The sequence below is a fragment of the Halichoerus grypus genome, chromosome 5, assembly GCF_964656455.1.
Source record: "Halichoerus grypus chromosome 5, mHalGry1.hap1.1, whole genome shotgun sequence".
NCBI lineage: Eukaryota > Metazoa > Chordata > Mammalia > Carnivora > Phocidae > Halichoerus > Halichoerus grypus.
In genome coordinates, this window is record NC_135716.1 from 155,183,958 (window position 1) to 155,209,110 (window position 25,153).

The window sequence follows — 25,153 nt, forward strand, 5'->3', positions numbered from 1 at the left end:
AGACATTTTAACCAGTTTCTTACACGATACCCCAAAATAAATTCAAAATGGATTAAAGACCTAAATGTGAGATCTGAAACCATAAAAATCCTAGAAGAGAACATAGGCAGTAACTTCTTTGACATCAGCTATAGCAATTCTTTCTAGATAGGTTTCTCTCTTTTTTTTTTAAGATTTTATTTTTAAGTAATCTCTACACCCAACATGGGGCTCGAACTCATAACCCTGAAATCAAGAGTTGCACACTCCACCAACTGAGCTGGCCAGGCACCCCTCCAGATATGTCTCCTGAGGCATGGGAAACAAAATCAAAAATAAACTATTGGGACTTCATCAAAATAAAAAGTTTCTGCACAGTGAAGGAAACAATCAACAAAACTAAAAGGCAACCTACAGAATGGAAGCAGATATTTGTAAATGACGTACCCAATAAAGGGTTAGTATCCAAAATATATAAAGAACTTATAAAATTCAAAACCCCAAAAATGAATAATCCAATTAAAAAATGGGCAGAAGACATGAATAGACATTTTTCCAAAGAAGACATACAGATAGCCAATAGACTCATGAAAAGATGCTCGACATCACTCAGCATCAGGGAAATGCAAATCAAAATTACAATGAGATATCACTTCACACTTGCCAGAATGGCTAGAATTAACAACACAAGAAACAACAGGTATTGGCGAGAATGTGGAGAAAGGGGAACCCTCTTGCACTGTTGATAGGAATGCAAGCTGGTGCAGCCACTCTGCAAAACAGTATGGAGGTTCCTCAAAAAGTTAAAAATAGAACTATCCTATGATCCAGCAATTGCACTACAAGGTATTTACCCAAAGAATACAAAAATACTAATTCAAAGGGATACATGCACCCCAATGTTTATAGCAGCATTATTTACAACAGCCAAATTCTGGAAACAACCCAAGTGTGCACTGATTGGTGAATGAATAAAGAAGATGTGGTATATATGTACAATGGAATATTACTCAGCCATCAAAAAGAATGAAATCTTACCATTTGCAACAGCATAGATGGAGCTAGAGAGTATTATGCTAAGTGAAATAAGTCAGTCAGAGAAAAATAAATACCACATGATTTCACTCATATGTGGAATTTAAGAAACAAAACATGTAAGCAAAGGAAATAGAAAAGGGAGAGAGACAAACCGAGAAACAGACTCTTAACATAGAGAAGAAACTGGCTACCAGAGGGGAGGTGGGCAGGGGGAATGGGGGAAATAGGTAATGGGGATTAAGGAGTGCAGTTGTTGTGAGTAGCACCAGGTGATGTATGGAAGTGTTGAATCACTATACTGTACATCTGAAATAATATTACACTGTATGTTAATTAAGTGGAATTTAAATAAAAACCTTAAAATCCACCCCCACTCTGATCAACTTTCTTCTTCCACTCTCCTTCCTCTATGAACCCTACAGAGGAATAGGAAGAGCTCACATTTATAACACTTCTTAGGATCTAAGCACCGTGTTAGACTCTCTACAAGTGCATGGTTTCAGTTAACTCATAACATAGCTATGCAGTAGGTGCTGTTATTATACCCATTTACAGGTGAAGAAATTGAGGCGCAGAGAGATTAAGCAATTTGCCCAATCTAAGTCATTGCGCTACTGAGTGGCAGGGCTGGGATTTTACCCCAGGCAAGGGAGTCCCTACTCACTTATCACTAGTGCTTACTTATCACTACCACATAGTCACGTAATCACTATTATGCTGTACTGCCCCCTAGCTATTGTTTTTATCTTTGTACTACAAACCCTGAGCACAGGACCCAGCCTGAGTCAGCATTTAATAAATGTTTACTGAATGAATGGAGAGTCATCACAGCAGCATTTCTAGTAAATTTCATTTCAGAAACAGATCAAATCCAGATGCAATTTACAGGCACAAGGATGACAAATGTATTTCATGTAGCAAGGAACAACAAACCCCACTAGAAGGGTTAAGCTTGACTCTACTTAACATGGAAGAAAAAGCAATTGGATAGAGGAAGTGGGCATAGCAGGCCACAAATTAACTGCTAAGTAGTGAAAAGGAAAAACTGTACTTAAGTACTTAAACATAAACTTTGTGTTTATGTGTGTATATGCATGTGCACGCAGGCATTGTGGCATCTCTCTCTTGCTTTGAGAATCTTTGCAAAAACAAACAAAAAACATTCCAGGGCGCCTGGGTGGCTCAGTCGGTTAAGTGTCTGCCTTCGGCTCAGGTCATGATCCCAGGGTCCTGGGATTGAGCCCCACACCGAATCAGGAGTCTGCTTCTCCCTCTCCCTCTGTGCACCCCCCTACACATTCATGCCCTCTCTCTTTCTCTCAAGTAAATAAAATCTTTAAAAAAAAATTCCATATTCATTCTGTGCTGAATGGTGGGAATCAACCATAGATGGATGGATCATGAATTCAGATTAAATGAGATTAAAACAACTTCATGAGTCAGGAAGTAATCAAAATAACTGCCCAAAATGGAGATAAGAGGGGTGCCTGGCTGGCTCAGTTGGTAAAGCATCTGACTTTTGATCTCAGGGTCATGAGTTTGCGCCCTGTGTTGGGTATAGAGATTACTCACCAAAAAAAGTGGAGATGAGAACCTATAATGAAAGGTGAAAGATATAGGAATTATAAATAAGTTTCCATTATACAGAAAAACAACTTTTCTCCATTTCCAGTAAAATGTCAGAATCTGAGAAAACATATTTAGACAATCAGTGTGGGTTATTAGCAAAAGGAAAGATTTCAAAGTCATAAGACTGAGCCTCAAGTTCTTACATTGTCATTCACTAGCAACGTGACCTCAATTTTTTTGCCTGTGAAGTGGGGACAATGATCTCCAAATTAGCATCATTATAGTGATTTAGTAAGGCAAACTATTACTTCCTTTTTCCACTCCACAGGGAGCCATTGTTCCCTCCTCTGAACTTCAATAGACATGAACATTTTGCCAATCTTATTTCATAGATCTCCCACACGTTTTTTTCCTGGAATATTTAAAAGCAAATCCCAGACATTATTTAAATATTTCAGTTGCAAGGATTTCTGTCATTTTTTTTAACCAAAAAAACCTCCATGTAGTCTCCTGGTAAAAAAAAAAAAAATTAATAGGGGCGCCTGGGTAGCTCAGTCGTTAGGTGTCTGCCTTCGACTCAGGTCATGATCCCAGGGTCCTGGGATCGAGCCCCGCATCGGGCTCCCTGCTCTGCGGGAAGCCTGCTTCTCCCTGTCCCACTCCCCCTGCTTGTGTTCCCTCTCTCTCTGTGTCTCTCTCTGTCAAATAAATAAAATCTTAAAAAGAAAAAATTAATAAAGACTCTTGGGGCACCTGGGTGGCTCAGTGGGTTAAGTGTCCAACTCTGGATTTCAGCTCAGGTCATAATCACAGGGTTGTGAGATCAAGCCCCATGTGGAGCCTGCTTAGGATTCCCTCTCTCCCTCTCCCTCTGCCCCTCCCCCCTGCACTTTCTCTAAAAGAGAAAGGAGGGAAGGAAGGAAGGAAGGAAGGAAAGAAACAAAAAGAAAAAGACAGAAAGAAAGAAGGAATGAATCTTTTTGTACATTATTCAATTTGGTTAATCTGCTAAGGTTAACCCAAATAGGTTCACTGGATAACTCTTCATTTCTCTGCTTTGCATTAGCCCTTTGAATATTCTAATTATGCCCAGACACTCTTATACTTCAGAATTAGATGTATATCATATTTGCAGTGTCTTAGCTTTTTAAGTGAATAGTAATAATAACAGATTGAATCTCTTCCTGGTTTTGAAGGACTGATCCACAGATTTGGGCAGTCCTAATTCATTTTCAGAACTTTCTTCAATGCTTGCTTCGAGGACGTTCCAAGGAAAGTTTTTCCAGTTACTGCTCTGTTCTCTTTGGAGATGCCTCAGGGCCCTGCCCCTTTGTTTGTCTGAGTTTGACCTTCACCTGCATATTCTCTTAGTCTGGTCCCATTAAAAAATTGATCCACAGTGCACTTCAAGCTAGATTTCTCATTGCCAAGCCCCCTGGGTTCTTCAAGGTTTTCTACTCTTTGTAATTTACTCAGGGAGGTTTGTGTGCCTTTACTGAATGCCTGTGATACTCCAGCCCCGCAGATGCTAATGCTCTAGACATTTTTTATTTCTGTGGCATTTCAAATAAATGGAATGCCTATAAATTGTAAGGTATTATATAAAAATTTGCTAATAATATTACCATAAATATGACACCTAAAGCACAAACAACAAATAAACCAGTGAGACTACATCAAACTAGAAGCTTCTGCACAGCAAAAGAAACCATCAACAAAGTGAAAAGAAAACCTCCAGAGTAGGAAAAAAAAATTTGCAAACCGTTTATCTGATAAGCGGATAATATCCAAAATATATAAAGAACTCATACAAGTCAGTAGGAAACAACCACAACCCAATTAAAAAATGGGCAGAGGACCTGAGTAGCCGTTTCTCCAAAGAAGACATATGAAAGGCCAATAGGTAAATGAAAAGATGCTTAACATCACTAGTCATCTGGGAAATGCAAATTAGAACCACAATGACACATCTCTTCACACCGGTCAGAATGGCCATCATCAAAAAGGCAAGAGATAAATGCTGGCATGGATGTGGAGAAAAGGGAACCCTTGTGCACTGTTGGTGGGAATGTAAATTGGCACAGCCACTATAGAAAACAGTATGGAGAATCCTCAAAAAATTAAAAATAGAACTACCATATGATCCAGCAATTACACTTCTGGGAATATATCCAAAGAAAACAAAAACATGAATTCAAAAGATATCTGCAACCCCATGTTCATAGCAGCATTATTCACACCAGCCAGGACATGGAAACAACCTACCTGTCCACTGATGGACGTATGGACAGAGAAGTTGTGGTACGGGCAGCGCCCGGCTGGCTCAGTCGGTAGAGCATGTGACTCTTGATCTCAGGGTCAAGGATTCAAGCCCCACGTTAGGTGTAGAGCTTACTTAAGAAAAAAACAAAAAAGAAGCTGTGGTATATATACATACAATGGAATATTATTCAGGCATAAAAAAAAAAAAAAAACAAGGAAATCTTACCATTTGGGAAAACATGGCTTTTGGGAAAACGTGGCTGGACCTTGAAGGCATTATGGTAAGTGAAATAAGTCACACCGAGAAAGACAGATACCGTATGATCTCACTTACGTGTGGAATCTAAAAATGAAATAAAACTCATACAGAAAGATCAGACTTGTTGCTAACAGAGGCGGGGGGTGGGGGTGGAATTGGAGGAAGGTGGCCCAAAGGTACAAACTTCTAATTATAAGATAAATCATGTACATGACTACAATTAACACTGCTGTATGATATGTAGGAAAGATGTTAAAAGAATAAATCCTGACAGTTCTCATCGCAAGGAAATTTTTTTCCTTTTTTTCTTTTCTCTTTTTCCTTTACTATATCTGTATGAGAAGATGAATGTTAGCTAAACCTCTTGTGGTAATAATTTCACAATATATGTAAATCGAACCATCATGCTATACACCTTAAACCTATACAGTGATGTATGTAAGTTATTTCTCAGTAAAACTGGAAAAAAAATATTACCGTAGCCTTCCCCTCCAAGATCCCTTAACCCAAGTGGGCAATACACAACGTAGGAAGAGCCTTTGTGGAGAGTTAAGAAATATGAGTTATAATTCCAGATCATTCCACAGCATTAGTTAAACAAAATTTTATAAAAGTATATTGAGTGCTTTGTGGATGCCAGGCACCTACTAGGGTGCTAGGTTTAAAAATGAACGTGAGAATAGCCAAACTATGGAAAGAGCCCAAATGTCTGTCAACAGATGAATGGATAAAGAAGATGTGGTATATATACACAATGGAATACTACTCAGCCATCAAAAAAGAGTGAAAGCTTGCCATCTGCAACAACATGGATGGAACTAGAGGGCATTATGCTAAGTGAAATAAGCCAATCAGAGAAAGACAATTATCATACGATCTCACTCATGTGGAATTTAAGAAACAAAACAGAGGATTATGAGGGAAGGGAAGAAAAATAAAACAAGAGGAAATCAGACAGGGAGACAAACCATAAGAGACTCTTAATCATAGGAAACAAACTGAGGGGTGCTGGAGGGGAGGAAGGTGGGGGGATGGGGTAACTGGGTGATGGACATTAAGCAAGACCCATGATGTAATGAGCACTGGGTATTATGTAAGACTGATGAATCACTGAACTCTACCTCTGAAACTAATAATACACTATGTTAATTAATTGAATTTAAGTAAAAAAATAAAATTGTTAAAAAAAATGAATGTGAGAATGGCCCTTGTCTCAAGTACAGAGACCATATCTTAATCTTTGTAACTTCCTCTGGGACATGACATAGTCTATGGAACCTATCTTATCCTTATAAAGTCTTATCTAAGCCCGTAGATCAAGACTGAGTTTCAAATCTTCTATTTTATGGGATACCTGGCTGGCTCAATCGGTGGAGCATGCTACTCTTGATCTCGGGGTTGTGAGTTCGAGCCCCATGTTGGGTACAGAGATTACCTAAAAAAATAAAAATCTTTTAAAAAAACCTTCTATTTAAAGATTTTATTTATTTATTTTAGAGAAGGGGGAGCAGAGGAAGAGGGGGGAGGGAGAGAGAACCTGAAGCAGACTCTGCCCTGAGCGCAGAGCCCGATGTGGGGCTCGATCACACCACTGCAAGATCATGACCTGAGCCGAAACCAAGAGTCAGACAGTTAGCTGACTGAGCCACCCAGGCACTCCAAAAATCTTCTATTTTAAACCCTTGTACCACATTACACCCAATCATTCCATTTCCTATCTTTTCTTTCATTTATTTATTTATTTATTTATTTATTTATTTATTTGACAGAGATGGAGAGAGAGCACAAGCAGGCAGAGCGGCAGGCAGAGGGAGAGGGAGAAGCAGACTCCACACTGAGCAGGGAGCCCGATGCGGGGCTCGATCCCAGGACCCTGGGATCATGACTGAGCCGAAGGCGGACGCTTAACCAAATGCGCCACCCAGGCGCCCCATTTCCTATATTTTCTCATCCTTCCCAAACAACCTTTTACACTTGGGGATGACACCAGAAATCTGGATCACCAAAGGGAAAAAATTCAGCAGGAGTCTGCATTAGTCAGGATAGGCTCTGTTACACTGTGGTAGGAACTCCCAAATTTCAATGACTCAATAAGCAAAAGTTGTTTTTCTCACTTACGCTTCGTGTCCTTCCCAGGTCAGCTGTAGCTTTGCTGCATGTTGCCTTCACTCTGGGATCAGGCAGCTCCATTAGTTTCTATCCGGAATGCTGCTGGTCATCGCGGCAGCAGGAAAGGGAAGCATAGTGAAGCACACTGACTCTTAAAGCTTCCATCTGAAAGTGGCTCCTTCAGCCACTCACATATTTCATTGGCTAATGCAAGTCACATAATCAAGCCTGCTGTCAAAGGAGCGAGGGAAGCACAATCCATCCTGGATTTACCCATGAGAGGCACAGTAAAGGTTTGGAAACAATAAAATGGTCCATAAATGGTCTCTTGATCTTTTTTTTGGTTGCAAAACAAACAGATTTTCAGCTACCTCCCCCCTCCTGCAGCAAAAACTATTTGGACTGTGTGTCCATAGAAAAAATGAAGAGAATTCTTTGGGACTTTGTGTGTAGGTCCCAACCCCAACTGTCTCTAACAAGGTTTTTAATTTTTTTTTTAATTTTAAAGATTTTATTTATTTATTTGAGAGAGAGAGCATGTGCAGGGGGAGGTGGAGGGGCAGAGGGAGAAGCAGACTCTCCACTGAGCAGGGAGCCTGATGTGGTACTTGATCCCAGGACCCCAGGATCACGACCTGAGCTGAAGGCAGACACTTAACTGAGTGAGCCACCCAGGCGCCCCTCTAACAAGGTTTGAAAGCGTTCCTAAAGTAGTACTTGGATGTAAATACACTCTCTTGCAGTGGCTAGCACCCAGAAGTTTACAATTCTCATATCTATGTGAACTGATGGTTTAGAGGGTCTTCGAAGATGAGCCTAGAGCCAGGCAGTTCTGGGTTCAAATCCTGACTACCACTGTCACTACTGAGCCTCTATTTCTTCTTCTTTAAAATGGGCATGACTGGGGTATCTGGCTGGCTCAGTAGGTAGAGCATGTGATGCTTGATCTTGGGGTTGTGAGTTTGAGCCCCATGTTGGTTGTAGGGATTACTTAAAAGAATAAAATCTTTAGAAAAACAAATAAATAAAATGGGGACGACTACCTTATAGTTTTGCTCTAAGGATTAAATTAAAAAGTATGAAAGGGGCTATCATGTTCCCAATCACACAAGGAACACTCAATAATTATTAGCCACTCTCTCACCATGCTAGGGTTTCTTGATTGTTCTTATTCAGCTCATTAGGCATGAACTAGGTCAATACTTCACAATTTGAAATCAAACAATTATTTTTTAACTACCATGTTTGTACCCAGAGTTTCAGGCTCCTCTGAGCTGCAAACCTTGGCTTTCTTTTCCTGCTAACCAGGTTTTTCATTCAGTCATTCCAAAAGATACAACTTGCTAACAGGAAGAGAGATTACTCTATTTGAACATCTCCTGACTCGCTCTTCCTAGTGCCATCCAAATTTCTTCTACCCCATTGCTTACATGTAATGTAAATACTTTATTTAATCTATGTATTTGTTAATATTTGTTCAGCTGTCCTGATGCCCTTGTGTCTTTCTTTATGCTTTTAATTAGCTTGGCTGATTCTGAGTGGAGGCCAGCCAAGGTTTGAGCCAGGTGGTTACCAGGAAGATGGATGGGGGGAGTACCACCTTAGGATGGGGGTTATGGAGTGGGGAAGGTAGATGGTATGAGTGCACTTGAGCAAATGCATGGCTAGAACTTGGAAAAAGTTTAGGCTACTACCTTCTGCTGGGGAGAAAGATTCTTAACTACTCCTTTCTTCTGCCGTACTGATATAATAATCTGAAGTTAATACCAAGTTCTTAGAGGGCAGGAACTCACTTTATGGATGGTTTACATAGAGTGATATGGTCTAGTTTTATGAGTTAGTTATTCCCATCAGTCACTCGTGTTTAATGACCACCTACATGACTGTAATTTCCATGGTCTCTATTTTTCTCATATTCATCCAACCTCTGACTTTATATAAGCTATCCTCTGCTACCCCAGATTTTCTTCCTCTACTCCAGCCTTGCTTCTGTCTCTACATGGCAAATGCCTACTCATTTATTCAGACTTAGTCTTAACCTTACCATTAAAGGTCCAGTTTTTTTTGGTGCCCCCATCCCCATCTAATCCGAGTTAAGCCTTGTTTTTTCTGTTTCCATGGCACAAGTACAAATCTCTACCAAATTGCACTGGGATTGTTTACATGTCTGCTTCTCCAGAAGCCTAGGAGCACATTGAAAATAGAGAATTTATTTATTCCCTTTTGACTCCCTAGTATTCAGCCCAATGCATGGTATAGAGTAGGGTCTCAATAAATGATTAGTGAAGGCTAGTTAAGGATGCACAGTGACCAACACCCAACTCCCAAGTGTTGTCTTTAAATAGCATTTGTGGTGCTGAGAGCTTTCCAGTGGCCTTTGTATATAGGCTTTGTTGTTGTTGTTCATCCAATACACAAAATATAAAGTATTATCTAAAGATATCCAGGGAATCGGGAAGGATCCTCTAGGGCTGGGAATAATAGGGGGGACTCTCTCATGTTTTTCTCTCTTCCTCTTGTAGGTCTTGGCTCATTTTAAATTCATTTCTCATTTTCTGCTTTCCTCTTACAATACACGAAGAGAGAGAAAAGGATCAGGTAAAGCTTCATTTGTCTAAGTGGCTGGGGGTCATGTGAAGTGTTGAACACCCCGCTGTTGATGAACGGCCCATGCAGCTGAATCAAGGTTTTTGTAGGGCAATTGCAGCCCAGCTCAGGGCTGTGTTTCTTTCAGGGAATTTATAATCCACATGAGGCTGGGAAAAGATTACAAACAACACAAAACAATAAAACCTCTATCTCATTGCTGTGAGCAATCTATTTCTCTTAAGGCTCTGTCTCTTGAGTTGATCTCCTCTTTGAGGGCCTTCCTGCTCCCCCACCCTGCTGGCCAGCCCACCCCTCCCAGGACTGTGTGAACTACTTTCTTCTGTGCCGACACTCAACCTCGTACATAATAATGTCTTTTGGGGCTTTTATTTCTATTTATTTTTTAATCATTATTTTTAAAATATATTTTTAAAGATTTATTTATTAATTTGAGAGGGTGGGGGGAAGGGGCAGAGGGAGAGGGAGAAAGAGAAACCCAAGCAGACTCCGCACTCAGCACACAGCTGGGCGCCGGGCTTGATCTCATGACCTTAGCTAAGATCACAACCTGAGCCGAAATCAAGTCAGACGCTCAACCGACTGCGCCACCCAGGCGCCCCGGCGGGGGGGTGGGGTGGAGGTGTCTTTATTTTATGGCAGCATATGCATGGCATGGTCTCTTTTGCTAGGTAGCTATGATTCTTGTTTCCATTTAATAGGCAAGAAAATAGAGACTAAGTGAAAGTAAATCGCTTGATGTAGGCACACAGAAAGCTATGGAACATGAGATGGAACCCAGGTCTGCCTTCCCAGTCTGAGTTTTAAGCTTTTCCTCCCTGGTCCTACCAGGTCCCAGAATCCCCCCATAGCACCCTGCTGGCTATGGCCATTAAAATTTTTTTTGGGAGGGTGGGGAGGGGTGCTCCTCCATCTTTGACATTCTGGGACTTGTGTTTCTTTCCTTCTCAAAGACTGCTGATCCGCAAGCCCCCAACCCCATTCTGGCAGCTGTCCAGATACAAGTCTTTCTATTCCTTTACCCCATCATCTGGCTGACCCTGCTCAAGCGGCTCAGAGAGACTTCTGGTTTGGGACTCTGATGACCTCGATCCTAGTCTCAGGTTAAAACCTGGTGACTATTGGCCACAGTTTCTTCCTCTGACAAATAGGGATAATCTCAGCTTTCCCCATATTCTTAATTGCATGACCCAGACTGTTCTTTAGAACCCTTCTGCCTATGGCCCCCAGATGATGGTGGGTTTTGGGACCTGAAGGGCTGGGAAGAAGACAAATTTTAGCCATGTTATCAAGGATTCACCCGACGGCCCAAAAAAGAACTAGAGACGTCCAATTCCCTTGGCAACTTGGTAGAAGATGGGTCTTCTACCCTCTCTCAGGGAAGCTGGCAATGGTAGCCCCTTCTTCAGGATTCTCTTTCCCTTATCACAGTGTATTGTGATTGTCTAATCTGTGTGCTTCCCACTATACTGTGAGTTCTTAAAGTATAGAGACTGTTTCCTATTTTTCCTACTCACTCTATCGGCCTGGTCCAAGTCCTCATCTTGAACCAGGATAGTGGAGCCTCTGACTTCCAATGTTGTCGGCTCACTGCTCACTCGACTCCTAGCACGGCAGCTAGAGTGATCTTTTGAAAGCATGAACTGCCCTATTGCTCCTCTGTTCAGAGCCCTGTGGTGGTTTTATTTTAGTCAAGATCCTTACAATGGCCCACAAGACCCCACTGACCTTATCAGCCCATTCCTGTCTCAGTTGCTCACCCTGCTCTGCTGTCCTGGATTCCTCACTGTTTCTAACACTTCCAGGAATGCTTTCGCCTCCAGGCCTTTCTACTAGCTATTCCTTCTGCCTGGGACACTCCCAGACAATGGCATGGCTCACTCCCTCACCTCTTTCAAGTTTCTCATTAAAGTCATCTTGAATTGGGCTCTCCCTCATGGCTGTTTAAAAGCCCATCCTGTAAAACCAGAACTGGAATATTATGAATCTACCTTCATTTCTCTTCCACTAAATCCTCTTTGCTACCCCTATTACTTTGCTTTACAGGTCTAGATGTTTTGATAAGTCCTCCCTCTCCTCTAAATATTTTCCTTTTCTCCCTCCCTTTTGCCCCAATACCGGCCTAAGGCCATTCGCCTAGATTAATGCATGAGTTTCCATGATGAAAGAGGTGAGGTATAATGAAACAGAAAAATATGAGATCTCAGCTGAGGTGAAGCTAGAAAGGGAGTTGGACTCTGAAGACCTCAGGTTTGAATCCTGGCTGGTTTTTCTCTCCTGACCCTTAATTTCATTAGCTGCAAACATGAACAGAGGAGTCCTTTCTCACAGACTTGCGAAAAGCATTGCATGAGAGGACACGGGAAAGCACTTGGCATGTGGTCTCCACTATAGCTGGGGAGTCCACCAGGTCAGAACTTTGGCTTGTTCTCCACGGAAGCCCCAGCACCTAACACATGGTTTGGCTGAAGTCTTTGTTGAACAAATAAACCCATTATTGATAAATAAACCGCTGTTGTTTAAAAAAAAAAAAAATCCCAAGCCCCGCCCTCCTCCAGTTTTCTTCTTACCTCTTAACCGTCTATTTTCCCCCATAATGCTAAATACCTTTTAACACACCAAATAATTTTGTTATGTTAATCGCCTTTCTCCCCATAATAGATGAAAGCTCCAAAAGGGGAGGATATGTTTTCTCCTCTCTCTACTGTTTGCTGATACAGCCTAAGCACTAAAATAGTGTCTGACAACCTTAGTAGTAATTGGAAAATATTTGTTGGACAAATGCGTGAATGAATATTTTTATTTTCAGAATCTTGCTACAGTCTTTTTCTTTTTTTAAGATTTTATTTATTCATTTAAGAGAGAGAAAGAGAGAGAGAGCATGCGCCTGCGCAAGAGTGGGGGGAGAGGCAGAGGGAAAAGGAGACGCAGACTCTTTGCTGAGCAGGGAGCCAGATGTGGGGCTTGATCCCAGGACCCAAGGTCACATGACCTGAGGCCAAGGCAGAGGCTTAGCCGACTGAACGACCCAGGGGCCCCTAGAATCTTACTAGAGTCTTAAATAGAGAAGGAATAAATGCTTGGCAAATGGCAGGTGTTCAATGTTTGCTGAAGGAACTGGGTACTCAGCTCTTTAACTACCTGAGGTCTTTATCTGATCCCTACAAGACCATGTCAAAAACGGTTCCCAAGGCCAATTCACTCAGGCCTCTCCTTTTTCTTTCATCCAATCAACCTAGTATTCACCCAACAGATATCTGAGTATCCAAATATTGAACACCTACTGTGAGTTCAAAAGCATCCTTGGTGCTTGCTTATATGTATGTGACTAACCCAATGAAGCAATAGGAAATTAGAGGTCTGAATGTAATTAAGTATGAAATTACAGGTCAGATTAGCAGTGCTAGTAGTTTAGAGAAAGAACAGTGAAGATTGACGTAAAAGGAAATTCCAAAGTTCACAAGTATTCCGAACTACCCTTCTAAAGGTTCCACCTGTTGATAGCAAAGACCATAACCTGAACAAGTATTTTATAATCAGAAGGGCCTTTAGAGTGCCAGCTGCTGTTTTAAGAAGGAAACTAAGGCTAGGACGGAAACGGCCTCGGCAGATGGGTCTAGAACCTGGGACTTGTAAAGTTCTAAAAGGGTGTCCTGAAGGTCTAAGGTGCTCTTATTTGGGGCCTGTAGAACCCGCGCTGTGCAAAGTTGGAAAAGGGGTCTGGTTTCCCCGGAGAGGTTGGGGTGCCTGTCGCTACCACGAGGTGGCGGGGTCCGGGTGGGGGGCAAGGTCACGAAGCGCCATCCCTCCCGGGCATGGGGCCTGAGGAATTCGTGAGCAGGGTCCAAGGCCGAGGGTCCCTGCTGTCCTCAACTACGGGACCGTCCCCGCCGCCCCACTTCCTAGCCGCCACTCTGAAGCGCAGGGACCCCAAATCGTTCGGAACTCCAAAATACTGGCTGCGTTAAAGTAGATATCCCGGCGTCCCAGGGCACTACTTGTCCCAGCGGAGGGATCCCGCGCGCGTCGCCACGGCCGTGCCCGCGGAGGAGAGGGGACGCCGCCGACGCCGTGCCGATGGCGCAGCGACGTCGCGGGAGGCGGGGGCGACGGCGGGGGCGGGAGAGGAGCGGGTCGGGAAGTAGTTCCGGGTGCGCGGCCCCGGATGTTGGCTGCTCCCGCTGCCGCCGCCGCTCTCGGCGCTGCTCGGGGCCTCGGCCGCTCGCACCAGGCACCGTTGGGACTTTTCCCGGGAGGCGGAGACGCACGCAGCGGCCGGGGGCTCGGCCGGGCCGTCCCGGCCTGCGCAGCCTGAGGTGAGTGCCCGCCGCCGGGGTGGCGGGGCCGAGGCGGCGGGCGAGGAGGCGGGGCTGGGGCATCTCCCGGGACGGAGGCAGGGGCTGCCCTCCGCGAGACGCCCTCTCCCTTCTCGGCCGCGCCGCGCTGCGGGCGGGCGGCGGGCGGGGCAGGGGGCCCGGGTCCCGGCTGGGGCCTGGCGGGTGGCGAGGGCTGGGTACCTCCCTCCCCCGCGGCGCTTCTCCTCAGCTGCTGCTGCCCCTCAGCCGGGAAGCGGCGGCTCCGCGCCTCCCGCCCCTCCCGCCCCTCCCCCAGGCGGGGCTCGGGGAGCCAGACGGGGTTCCCAGGGGCGCCAAGTCCGAGGACAGCGGCCGTCTCCTCCTCTCAATGACCTGCCCCTTGGCCTGGGCTGGCCCCCTACCTCAGCACGATGCAGCTTCTTCCCCTCAAGCTTGGGGGGTGATTTTCGGCCGGCGAGGCGGGCAGTACCTCGAGCCTCGGGGGTGCCCTTCGGGTTGAGGCCCGTGCGAGGGGCCTCCGTTCCCACCCATCCTGACGCCGTGTCCTCTGCCGGCATTGGGGCAGAGGCAGCCGTTCCATGCGGACGTGTTGCTGTCCTGTGTGTGTTGCATCCTGCCCACGTGGTAGGGTGTCTCCCCCCTCCCCCCTCCATTTTTTGCAGCTGGTGAAGAGGGAGGTTTACGCGGTGGTTTTTCCTCTGTGATTTCCGCCCGTGGCGTGGAAGGTGCTAGGGTCAGTTTGCTTTGCTGAGGCCGACTGTTGGTTAGCTGGAGAAGCAAGAGTTGTACTCCCTGAAATTGAGACCAGCAGGGGACATGGCAGGGCTTAGTTTCATAGACCTCTTTCCTCCTCTGCTTTTAGCTGTTATCGTTCTTTTCTCTGTTGCTTAATCCAAAAGAGTGTGCTCTTGCTGCTGATGCACTGAGGTGTGTAGTTTTCACTTCTCCGTTCTACTTTTTGCGTGTTTGGTTGGCAAAGGTTCCTTTCTGTGTTGTGTGGTTCACGTCTCTGTTGCTTCTGGTTGGATTCCTGAATGAGCTGAGTTGGGCTGGCTCGGCAGTTGGCGTTTGGTGGGCATCTTTTTTGTCTTTTCCTGACGTTTATTTTTTTCTTCTATTTTGCTTCCCAGTGAAACGAGTGCATGTTATGAAAGTATTACATGCATGGCTCTTTACTTGGAACGCGGTACTAGATAGTTTCACTGAGACACATATTTCGTGGGAGCTCTTTTATTTCACTTTTGCTCTTTTTCTGTTGAATATCTTTACGCTACTCTGTTTTTTGAAACTGGTTTTGAAACGGGTTTTGGGTAGTTTCTTTCCTTAATGTCCGTTCCAGGTTAAGGTTTCCAGTTTCTTGTGTTTCCCTCTTGTGTGACCACAGATTGCTCCCTTAACAGGGAGCAGGCTACAGTAGCAGTGAGAGAAGCCTTATTCCTCCTAGACCATAGCAAATATTTATAGAAAAGCAGTAACTCCCTTCATTTTTCTGTTTGGGTGGCATATATGGATGTGGTTGAAGTTTTTAAGTTTTTTGTTTGTTTTTATTATAAACCTGAGGATTTTTGTTTTCTTTTTGTGTCTTTTGGAGGTGAGGTGAATCTTGGTATTGGTTTTTGTTATACTGGGGACTTTTCATGCTTTTATGAGGTATTTGTTGGATGGGGTCAGGACATCTTTGTTTTGGCTCTTTTTGGTTCATTAGTTTGGGTGAAATAAAAAAATCTTAATATTTTGAAGTCACTTTTTAGATTCCAAGTTGGCTAGCATGCTCACTTTTTCTTGATTTGTTTTTTACATTGTGTGTTCTCTTTGAGTGTGCGTGTGTGTGTGTGTATTCCTTTTATGTGGTACAATTGTTAGTATATTCCTCTATGCAAAATAAAGATATTTAAATACAGATTCTGTCTGCTTTTATCATGCTAAGTATGGGTGGGGCAGTGGAAAATAGAGACTTTTTCTTATTATTCTGATTATTCTGATTATTATTTAGTAAGTCAGCATTTGTATACTTCTGCAAAATACTGTGCTGTGTGTGAAGTAGTCTGTATGAAGAGATAAGGAATAAAATATGTGGTCTCTATAAATGTTTCAACTTTGGGGAAACAACGTGTAACATACATATTCATAAATTACTAAGTAACATCACACTCCTGGTTGGGACAACAATGTGGCCAACCTCAAAGGTATAAGTGAGATTTGCAAAAGACAGGAATTTTCAAAGGGGAGGAGCTGTATTCCAGGAGAGTGAAGGAGTATTTACAGAGGTAAAGAAGTGACAGTGTATAAAAAGATATAGCAAGGGATGCCTGGGTGGCTCAGTCAGTTAAGTGTCTGCCTTCTGCTCAGGTCATGATCCCAGAGTCCTGGGATTGAGTCCTGCATCATCGGGCTCCTTGCTCAGCAGGGAGCCTGCTTCTCCCTCTGCCTTCTGCTCCCCCTGCTTGTACTCTTGAGCTCTCTCTGACAAATAAAAATCTTAAAAAAAAAAAAAAAAAAAAAGATAGCAAGTAGGTTGACCTGTATAGAGAATCTGTATCGGTAATAGTAATATATGGGTTCAGGATTGGTGAGTAGTGTTGGTGGAGGACCTGTCACGGATGTAAGGTTTAGTTTGATGGGGTACCATATTGGGTTCTAAAGATTGGGAATAAGATAATGCCTATTGTCCCTGAAGAAGGTTCTGTATTAACTGAGTGTTCTGGAGTGAGGAGACTGACTAGAATGGTCTTGGAGAATTTTAGGAATAAGGTGAGAGTCTGATATAAGGTAATGATTATGGGAATAAAATAATAACTACATTTATTGAGTGTTTCCTGTATGCCAGGCATTGTTCTAAACTCTTTACATGTATTTATCTCAAAATCTTCTCAAAGGTCTTAACTATTCCTATGAAAAAACTGAGTTACAGAGAGGTTAGGTAACTTGCCCCAAATCCCGTAGAGAGTAAGCTGCAGAGCCAGGATTTGAAGCCAGGCAGGCTCATCTTTGAGCTTTTGCATTTAATCATTAAATTACACTGTCCTAAGGAAGAAGCATAGGATATATAATAAGATGAATGTGTGAGTAAAAATTAATTTGAACTTAGTGATGATTGTGGACAAAGGGAAGAAAACAAAAAAAGCATTAAAAGATAAAAGCCTGGAGTCCTGGGAGGATGACTGATAATAGGAAATTAGGAAAGTATCACTGTGAAGGAAAATGAGCTAAGATTGGTTATGGGCAACATTAGATGGGGTACAATCAGTTTTTCAGTAGCAGGCTAGTTTCCTGCCAGTCCTGACGGCCTTTTCTCCTTGCTGGTTTGACTCTGGAAATGAAGACTAGTTTAAGCAAAACAATTAGAAAAACAGATCTATTCAGAAGAAAAAAATGTACCCCACATTGCAAAGCCACATAGAAATAGCATAGGAATTATTTTGGTTGAGCCACTACTGCTTCCCAGCCTTAGTGAAGACAATGAAGAATTGACTAGAGTAAGATTGAAGTATCTGAAGTATCTGTAGTACATTGTTATAGGATTAATAGAGATGAAAATGTAGATTGTTCACTGACCAGAGGGCTGTGTAGATGGTAGTAAAAAACAGGTGAGTAGATGAGTGATGGGAAGTTAGTAGTATGATGGTGAAAGAGCTTCAAGGTTTGGAATTTTGGGTGACCTTATAGACTAACAGGTAAACATTCTGAGAAGAACCAGGAAGTACATCATTGCTATAGAAGCCAAAGATAGGAGAGGTACTGTGGCTGATAGTATCAAAGGTAGTCTGGGAGTTCAGAAACAATCATCATGATGAAAAGACTATTGAACTAGGATGGGAAGTAATTTTTAACCTTAGAATTTTGAAAGGAAGGATAAGAATAGATGTCAGATTTGTTTTCCACAGAAGGATTTGTAGAGACATTATGGTCTGGTTTGGTAATTTTTTTTTTTTTTTTAAAGATTTATTTATTTATTTTAGGGGCTAGGGAGAGAGAGTCTCAAGCAGACTCTGCGCTCAGCGGGGAGACTGATGCAGGGCTCCATCTCCCAACCTGAGATCACGACCTGAGCCGAAACCAAGAGTCGGACTCTTAACGCAGATGCACCACCCAGGCACCCCTGGTGTGGTAATTTTAAGTATTTTCTCCTAATTCTTCCACCAATCTCATTCTTTCTTGTCTACATGTCAGAGATACTCAAATATCAGGAAACTCTCTTTCTTTCTTTAAGAAAGAAACAAATGTATTCTAAAGCTAGTGATTTTATACTTTAACTGTTCTCACAAACTTTTTTTCTTACTCTTTTTTTAAAGTTTTTTTGAGGTATAATTCACATACTATATAGTTCACTTATTTAAAGTATATAGTTCAGCAGTTTTTAGTATATTAAGTTGTGCACCCATTACCACAGTCCTCTTCAGTCATTTCATCATCCCCAGAAAGAAAGTCTGTACCCTGTTCTGGACATTTCATGTAGGTGGAATCATGCAACATATGGTCTTTTGTGTCTGGGTTCTTTCACTTAGCATACTGTTTCAAGGGTTATCCGTCTTGATGTTTGTATCAGTATCATTCCTTTTTATTGCTGACGAATGTTCCATTCTATGGCTATACTACCTTTTGTTTATCCATTCATTAGTTGGACATTTGGGTTTCTTATTCTTGTAAAAACCTTTTCCTTTCTTCATCTTAATCCTCACCCTGCCAATTTCACTCCTCCTATGGCTTTTCTTTTAGAGTGTAACCTCTGCTGTGCATTCCTCTAGGCATTGGGGATATAAAAATGAGTAAGACATGGCCCCTGAACATTCATGTAGTGTTTATGGTTTACATAAATTTTCTCATACATCATTTCATTTCACAACAGCCCTGTGATGTGGGCAAAGTATTTTTTAAGATGAGCAATTTGAAGTTTAGATTAAGTGACTTGCCCAAGATTGTGTATCTAAATCAGTAATGGAGCTTTGGATCTTCTTAGTCCATGTTCATTGCTATTTCTACTACTCTGTGCTGCTGTTCTAAGTTAAAGGATTCCTATGTGAAGGAGGGGCTGGGAAATTTCCTTAGTGAATCAGTAATTTTTAATGTTTAATCTTCAGGACTTAAAATGAAGTGTGTGTGTGTGTGTGTGTGTGTGTGTGTGTGTGTTTTAACCAGATTCTGTCACTTGTTTGCTGTTTGATTTAGGTAAGTCATTTCATATTCCTACCTTTTCTTCAGAACATCAGTGGGTATTTATGTGATGATGATAGTGGCATTTTCTGAAGCCTTACTATGGGTCCAAAAGTATTCTGAGTACTTTACATTTTTTATTCATAAAATTCTCATAACAACTCTAAAAGGTAGATTTTATTTTTATCAATTTTACAGGCACAGAGAGGAAACAGGCACAGAGAGATTAAGTAGCTTGCCTGAGGTTGTATGGCTAGGGATGGAAAGAGGCAGGATTTGAACGCCTGCAGTCTATTTTCAGAACTCAGTGGCTGTTAATCACTACATTGTACTGCTTACTGTGTTATGAGTTAATAGAGGGTAATATTTCAAGTAAGGGCATGATGAGAATATGAAGATTGGATTTTGAGTGTGTTGGGGAAGCAAACAGCAAAATTACAGTTGACATTGTGTCCACATTTTTTAAAACTGTGAACCCGATACTGCAGTGTACAGAGATGTTGTTTATGCTTTCAGGTACACTTTTTGTTTGTCCTTCCTAATAGCCTTTCAGCTCAGAAATTGCATTATTTTCAGTGCTCTTCACTGTTGGCTTTGTTAGTCACTTAGCTTTCCACATTGCTGCTGTTCAGGAACCTTGGCTTGAGACAGCCAAAACTCACTTTTACCTCTCCTCAGCCATCCTATAACTAAATTTTTGTTTTCCATTTTCAACAGTTAGTATTTCAGTCCTAGATAGAGGTACTCTACCCTCCTTCACTTGAAAACTCAGAAAACACCACAGTGGCATTTTATAACTGTCAAAAAAATTTGATCATCTTAATTGGCATAATTGGATTTTAGTGCACAAATAACAAGAACCAAAGCACAGTGTTTTGGTTAAAGAGATTGACTTATACTGAAATTGGAAAAGGCATCTGCTATACAGGATTTTGGATTTAATAGAATTTGTTATAACCAGATCAGCAAAGCATTATTACTGTGGGCCATCTGTTGGGATATGGAAATAGCTTTGTTATATGGAACCAGATGTTGTATTTATATTTATAACAGTGGTATTCTACTTATTTTAAGTAACCTTTTGTGGTTAGGTACCTTCAGCTTCTATTCTATTTGACATGTCAACTGATAACTTGAGAATGTGATGTCTTTCAAAATGGTTATTACTTATAGAATTGAGACTAAGTAACTGAAACAAAGCAAATGAGACTCATATATGGTGTCAAACTTTTGTACTGTAACAAGATAAAATAGGATAAATAAGAATATGATTTAATTAGGACCATATTCAGTAAGAACTCTTACTTTGACACATTTAATAAGCATAGATTCTAATAGTTACCAAACCACTCTGGTTGCTTTAAGATTTTAGCATAAATCTGAAGTGATTTTGTTTTGGTATAATCAGACCTACATTGACACTGCCCTATCTGACTTCTTTCCCATCATCAATGGGTGAAGTAGTCTGTAATGGACTCACGCTTATGGAATGCAATAAGAGGAACTGTTGTTGGAACTAATCTTAGAGGACTCTCTTCTGAGTTGAATGCTAATAGTTTAGGGGTGGGGAAAATCCTTGTGTGGGAGTTTTTGGAGAGAGTCTCTATAAACTTTGCATGTTGGCTGTCTTAGTCCATTTGGGCTGCTATAACAAAATACCACAGATGGGTAGCTTATAAGTAACAGAAATTTATTGCTCACAATTCTGGAGGCTGGAAAGTCTAAGATCAAGGCACTAGCATTGTTGCCTTTTGGTGAAGGGCCCCTTCCTGGTTCAGAGCTGGCACATGTAGAAGGTGCAAGGGATCCTTCTGGAGCGTCTTTTATGGGACACTAATCCCATTCGTGAAGGCTCTACCCTCATGATCTAAGCACCTCCCAAAGACCATTTTGAAATACCATCATTTTTGGGGGTTAGGATTTCAACATGTGGATTTTAGGGGGGACAGAAACATTCAAACTGTAGCATAGTATTGGCTACTTTTTCATTATCTTCACATGTAGAGAGGGTCGTGAAGAGTTAGGTCACATATGGGAGAGGGTCACTGAAGAGTTGATCCATTATTCCAGGATGATCCTATATTTGAAGGAGACTACCCAGTAAACTTTCAGCTAAACTTTTTTTCTGGAGTACATAGCTAAAAGCTGTAACTGAATTCACCTATTGGACAGCATCCTGCCCAGTGGTATAGTGATATCAAGGAAATAAGATTGATCTGATTGATATAGTGTTGATGTTACCTTATCAGAGATCTCAGAAGTTGGGATTGGAACTTTTCTTAGAGACCTGCCCTTACTGTATGTTGACACAGATTTGTGAGGGGAATGGATGAGGGGGGCAGACTGTTAGAACTCGCTAATAATTTCAGATTGTTTGCTTACAGAGAGATGGGACTGAGAGGGGAGTGCAATATGTTAAAAATAAGTTATCGTTAAGATCCTAGATTTTGGTTGGTGGGTATGTGGGTGCTTATTAAATTGTTAAAAAATGACTAAAGTTTCTGTGGCTTGGCTGTAGAACTTTGGGAAATATTGACACAACAGTCAAATATGCTGTCGTCAGGAGCAGGTTGACTGACTGTCATAGCAAGAGATGAATAATACATGGCATCAGTTTCTGCTAGTGTGGTTGGGTCTGCATATCTATAACATGCTTTACCTGTCTACCTACTGTGTAAGGAGGTCTTGATGGTATTGTCCCACCATATATATACATAGTAATCACCATCAGAAAAGGCATTTTGCATATGTGGGGAAGTCATGTGTGTTATTACAGGGGATGTGTGTTTTGGAAAAATACCCATCTTATAATTGGAATAATACTTTTTGAAAAGCATTTTCTCTGATCTGTTGGATTTTGGAACCTCCCAACAGCCCAGTAATAGAGGTAGGGCAAGTAATACGCTTACTGACAAATGGAAAAAATGAGATAAAAGCTAAGACTTAGTGTTACTCAAGTTGTTCAATAGAGCAGAGACAGGAACCAAGATTGTGCATTCTGTTTCTGGTCTTGTACTCTTTATAGAAAACTGACAACGTTTTTGTGAAGAACATACTTTGGATTTTTGAGGTAGAAATGAAAGGTTATGGACCCCAAAGGACCTGGGCTACTTGCAGCAGAACTTGTGATAATACCAGACTAAGGGACATAAACCTATTGAGAACAGCTTCTTCCCTTGTTAAATTTGGGTCCATTTCCAGTCATTGGATGTATTTTTACTTGAGTTTGCTTTTTTTGTCTTTGTAGAATTCTGGAAGCAAGGAGGAGACAGAATCAGAAGGGATACTTTTAAGAATGAGAAAATAGCAGATTTGGTCTTATCTTATGGAAGTACACATCTATAACACGTAGATGTTAAGAAAATGTACCTGGAACATGAATCTACTAAGGGAGCTAGGGTTACTGTCATAGTGTGAGTCTGTTGTCTCTTGCCCAGTGGGTAGGAAGAGTGATAGTATATAAAGAAGTTATAACTGCACAGGAAAAAAGACTGTGAGGGTCGCCTGGGTGGCTCAGTCATTAAGCGTCTGCCTTCGGCTCAGGTCATGATCCCGGGGTCCTGGGATTGAGCCCCACATTGGGCTCCTGGCTCAGCGGGGAGCCTGCTTTTCCCTCTTCCTCTCCCCCTGCTCATGCTCTCTTTCTATCTCTGAGTCTCAAATGAATAAATAAAATCTTTTAAAAAAAAAAAAAGACTGAAAGAAAGCATCGCAATGGGTAGTCTTTATTTTCTTCTTTGAACGCGTTTATATTTTTTGAGTTCTCTACAATGAGCCTATACCGTTTTTATAATCAGAAGAATTAAACATGTGTGAGAATTTAGAATGAGAATTTAGAGAATTAAAAAAAATGTGAATCATAGCACTTTTGAAGAGCAGTTTAAACACTTGGTGTTGGGGCACCTGGATGGCTCAGTTGGTTAAGTGTCTGCCTTCGGCTCAGGTCATGATCCCAGGGTACTGGGATGGAGTCCTGCATCGGGCTTCTTGCTCAGTGGGGAGCCTACTTCTCCCTCTGCCTGCCACTCCCCCTCCTTGTGCTCACTCGCGCACTCTCTCTCTCTCTCTGACAAATAAGTAAATAAAATCTTTAAAAAAGAAAAACACTTAGTGCTATCAAAAATATTTTGCTTTTTAGGCAGTTATGTTAATAAATCAGTTTGATAATTATTTCATTATAGTCTATCGGTCAAGTTGTGGGTGTAATAAGTGTTTTGGATTTTTCTTTGCATAACAATTTGGTCATTTAGCTCTCCTGATTAAGGAATTAATTTTAGTTCCTTAGAAGCAACCAAGGCCTTAGGTTTACTTACAGTAATTACTTATCAATAAGTAACCTAAAAGTAGCACTCCAGTTTATAATGAAAACTAGACTTAAAATCTACTTGTATGCTACCATATCTTTGGCAGGTTTCTTTCTTTCTTTCTTTTTTTTTTTTTTAAAGATTTTATTTATTTGACAGAGAGACACAGTGAGAGAAGGAACATAAGCAGGGGGAGTGGGAGAGGGAGAAGCAGGCTTCCTGCGGAGCAGAGCCCGATGTGGGGCTCGATCCCAGGACCCTGGGATTATGACCTTAGCTGAAGGCAGACTAACAACTGAGCCACCCAAGCGCCCCCTTTGGCAGATTTCTAATAAGAAAAACCATTTGTTAGTGCTTCTTTAAGGTACTGTTTTCATCCAGGGACATTGGACTCATTGATTTCTCTCACTTGTTTGCACATTTATTCACCATCTGCTGTGTCCTGGGCACTGTACTAAATGCCGGGGACACAAGTAAAAGACAGGGTGCTTGCCAGCAAAGACTACAGCTTTTAGTTTGGGAGAGACACTGCAGAGATAATCCTTGGCATATGGAGGTATCCTGGAATTTCTTCTGTTTTTCTAGTTTTTAACTAAAAAGGTAGAGTGGCTAGCTTTGTTTTTTGAAGAACTTAAATGTATTTAGTGGTGTCAGTAGATGGCTTTAAGAGGAGCTAATGACTTCATAGTTATTTCTCTGCAAAATATTCAAAATCGTTTATCTAAAGAATTTCCTCATCTAATGAGCATTATCTTATTGAGGTAAATACCTAGGTATTCAGATTTGCTTTGGGAGCAATCTTGTATTGACTCTTTTAGGATAGACAGTGTCTTTTTGTTATTTATCCTCTGTACTTAGCACTGTAAATGACATTAACAGGCATATTATATATTCACTATAGTTGTAAATGAAAGGATATTTCATGTTTAAGTTTAATTTTAAGAATTTTTGTTGAAAGATTTTATTTCTTAGTGCGAGAGAGCTCGAGCATGCTCTTGGGAGGGACAGAGGGAGAGGGAGAAAGAATCTGAAACAGACTCTGCACTGAGCAGGGAGTCGACTTGGGGCTTGATCCATGACCGTTGTGAGACCATGACTTGAGCCAAAACCAAGAGTCAGATGCTTAACTGACTGAGCCACCCAGGTGCCCCTAGAATTTTAATATTGATACAAATATATCATATCAAGAAGTTTTCTTTTGTCTAATATGGTGAGAAATACAGTAGTTCCTAAATTTTAAGAGTTACTCGTTCAGGCCATCGAGATTTCCCACTAAAGCACTTGATACATACTTATTTGGCTACTCTTAGAACACCTGTAGTCACTGATACCTGTAAGGTAGACTGTCGTTAGCTCTAATTGATGTAAAATTTCCTTTAACTTCATCTCTTTCTTCGTTCTCTGTGGAACAGTAGAGACCTAGTTTGTGTTCTTTAACAAGATAATCCTTCAGATATTTCAGTGATGATTCATTCAGCAAATATTTCTTGAACACCTGTGCGTGCAAGACACTGTCCTGGGCATTATGAGAGATCTGAAGGTAATTAAGAGGCATAGTC

General features: G+C 41.7%; 1 protein-coding gene and 1 long non-coding RNA gene across 6 annotated transcripts in view; one reads left to right on the top strand and one right to left on the bottom strand.

Annotated features, from left to right (window-relative positions):
* The window catches only part of LOC118527416 (uncharacterized), a 50,876-nt gene extending 35,693 nt beyond the window's left edge, over positions 1-15,183 (bottom strand). The window contains exons 1-4 of the long non-coding RNA XR_013448219.1: positions 14,541-15,183; positions 7,226-7,315; positions 5,075-5,114; positions 4,852-4,980 (exon numbers count right to left, since the gene is read on the bottom strand). This is a non-coding gene — a long non-coding RNA (uncharacterized LOC118527416). The remainder of the gene's footprint in view (positions 1-4,851; positions 4,981-5,074; positions 5,115-7,225; positions 7,316-14,540) is intronic.
* Positions 13,953-25,153, top strand: part of FOXJ3 (forkhead box J3) — a 145,364-nt gene continuing 134,163 nt past the window's right edge. For 3 of the 5 annotated variants that reach the window (XM_078073292.1, XM_078073294.1, XM_078073296.1), the window contains exon 1: positions 13,954-14,139. The gene's annotated coding sequence lies outside the window, so the exon portion shown is untranslated. Of the gene's footprint in view, positions 14,140-25,153 lie in introns of all 5 variants that reach the window. The other 2 variants (XM_078073293.1, XM_078073295.1) reach the window with 1 other exon arrangement.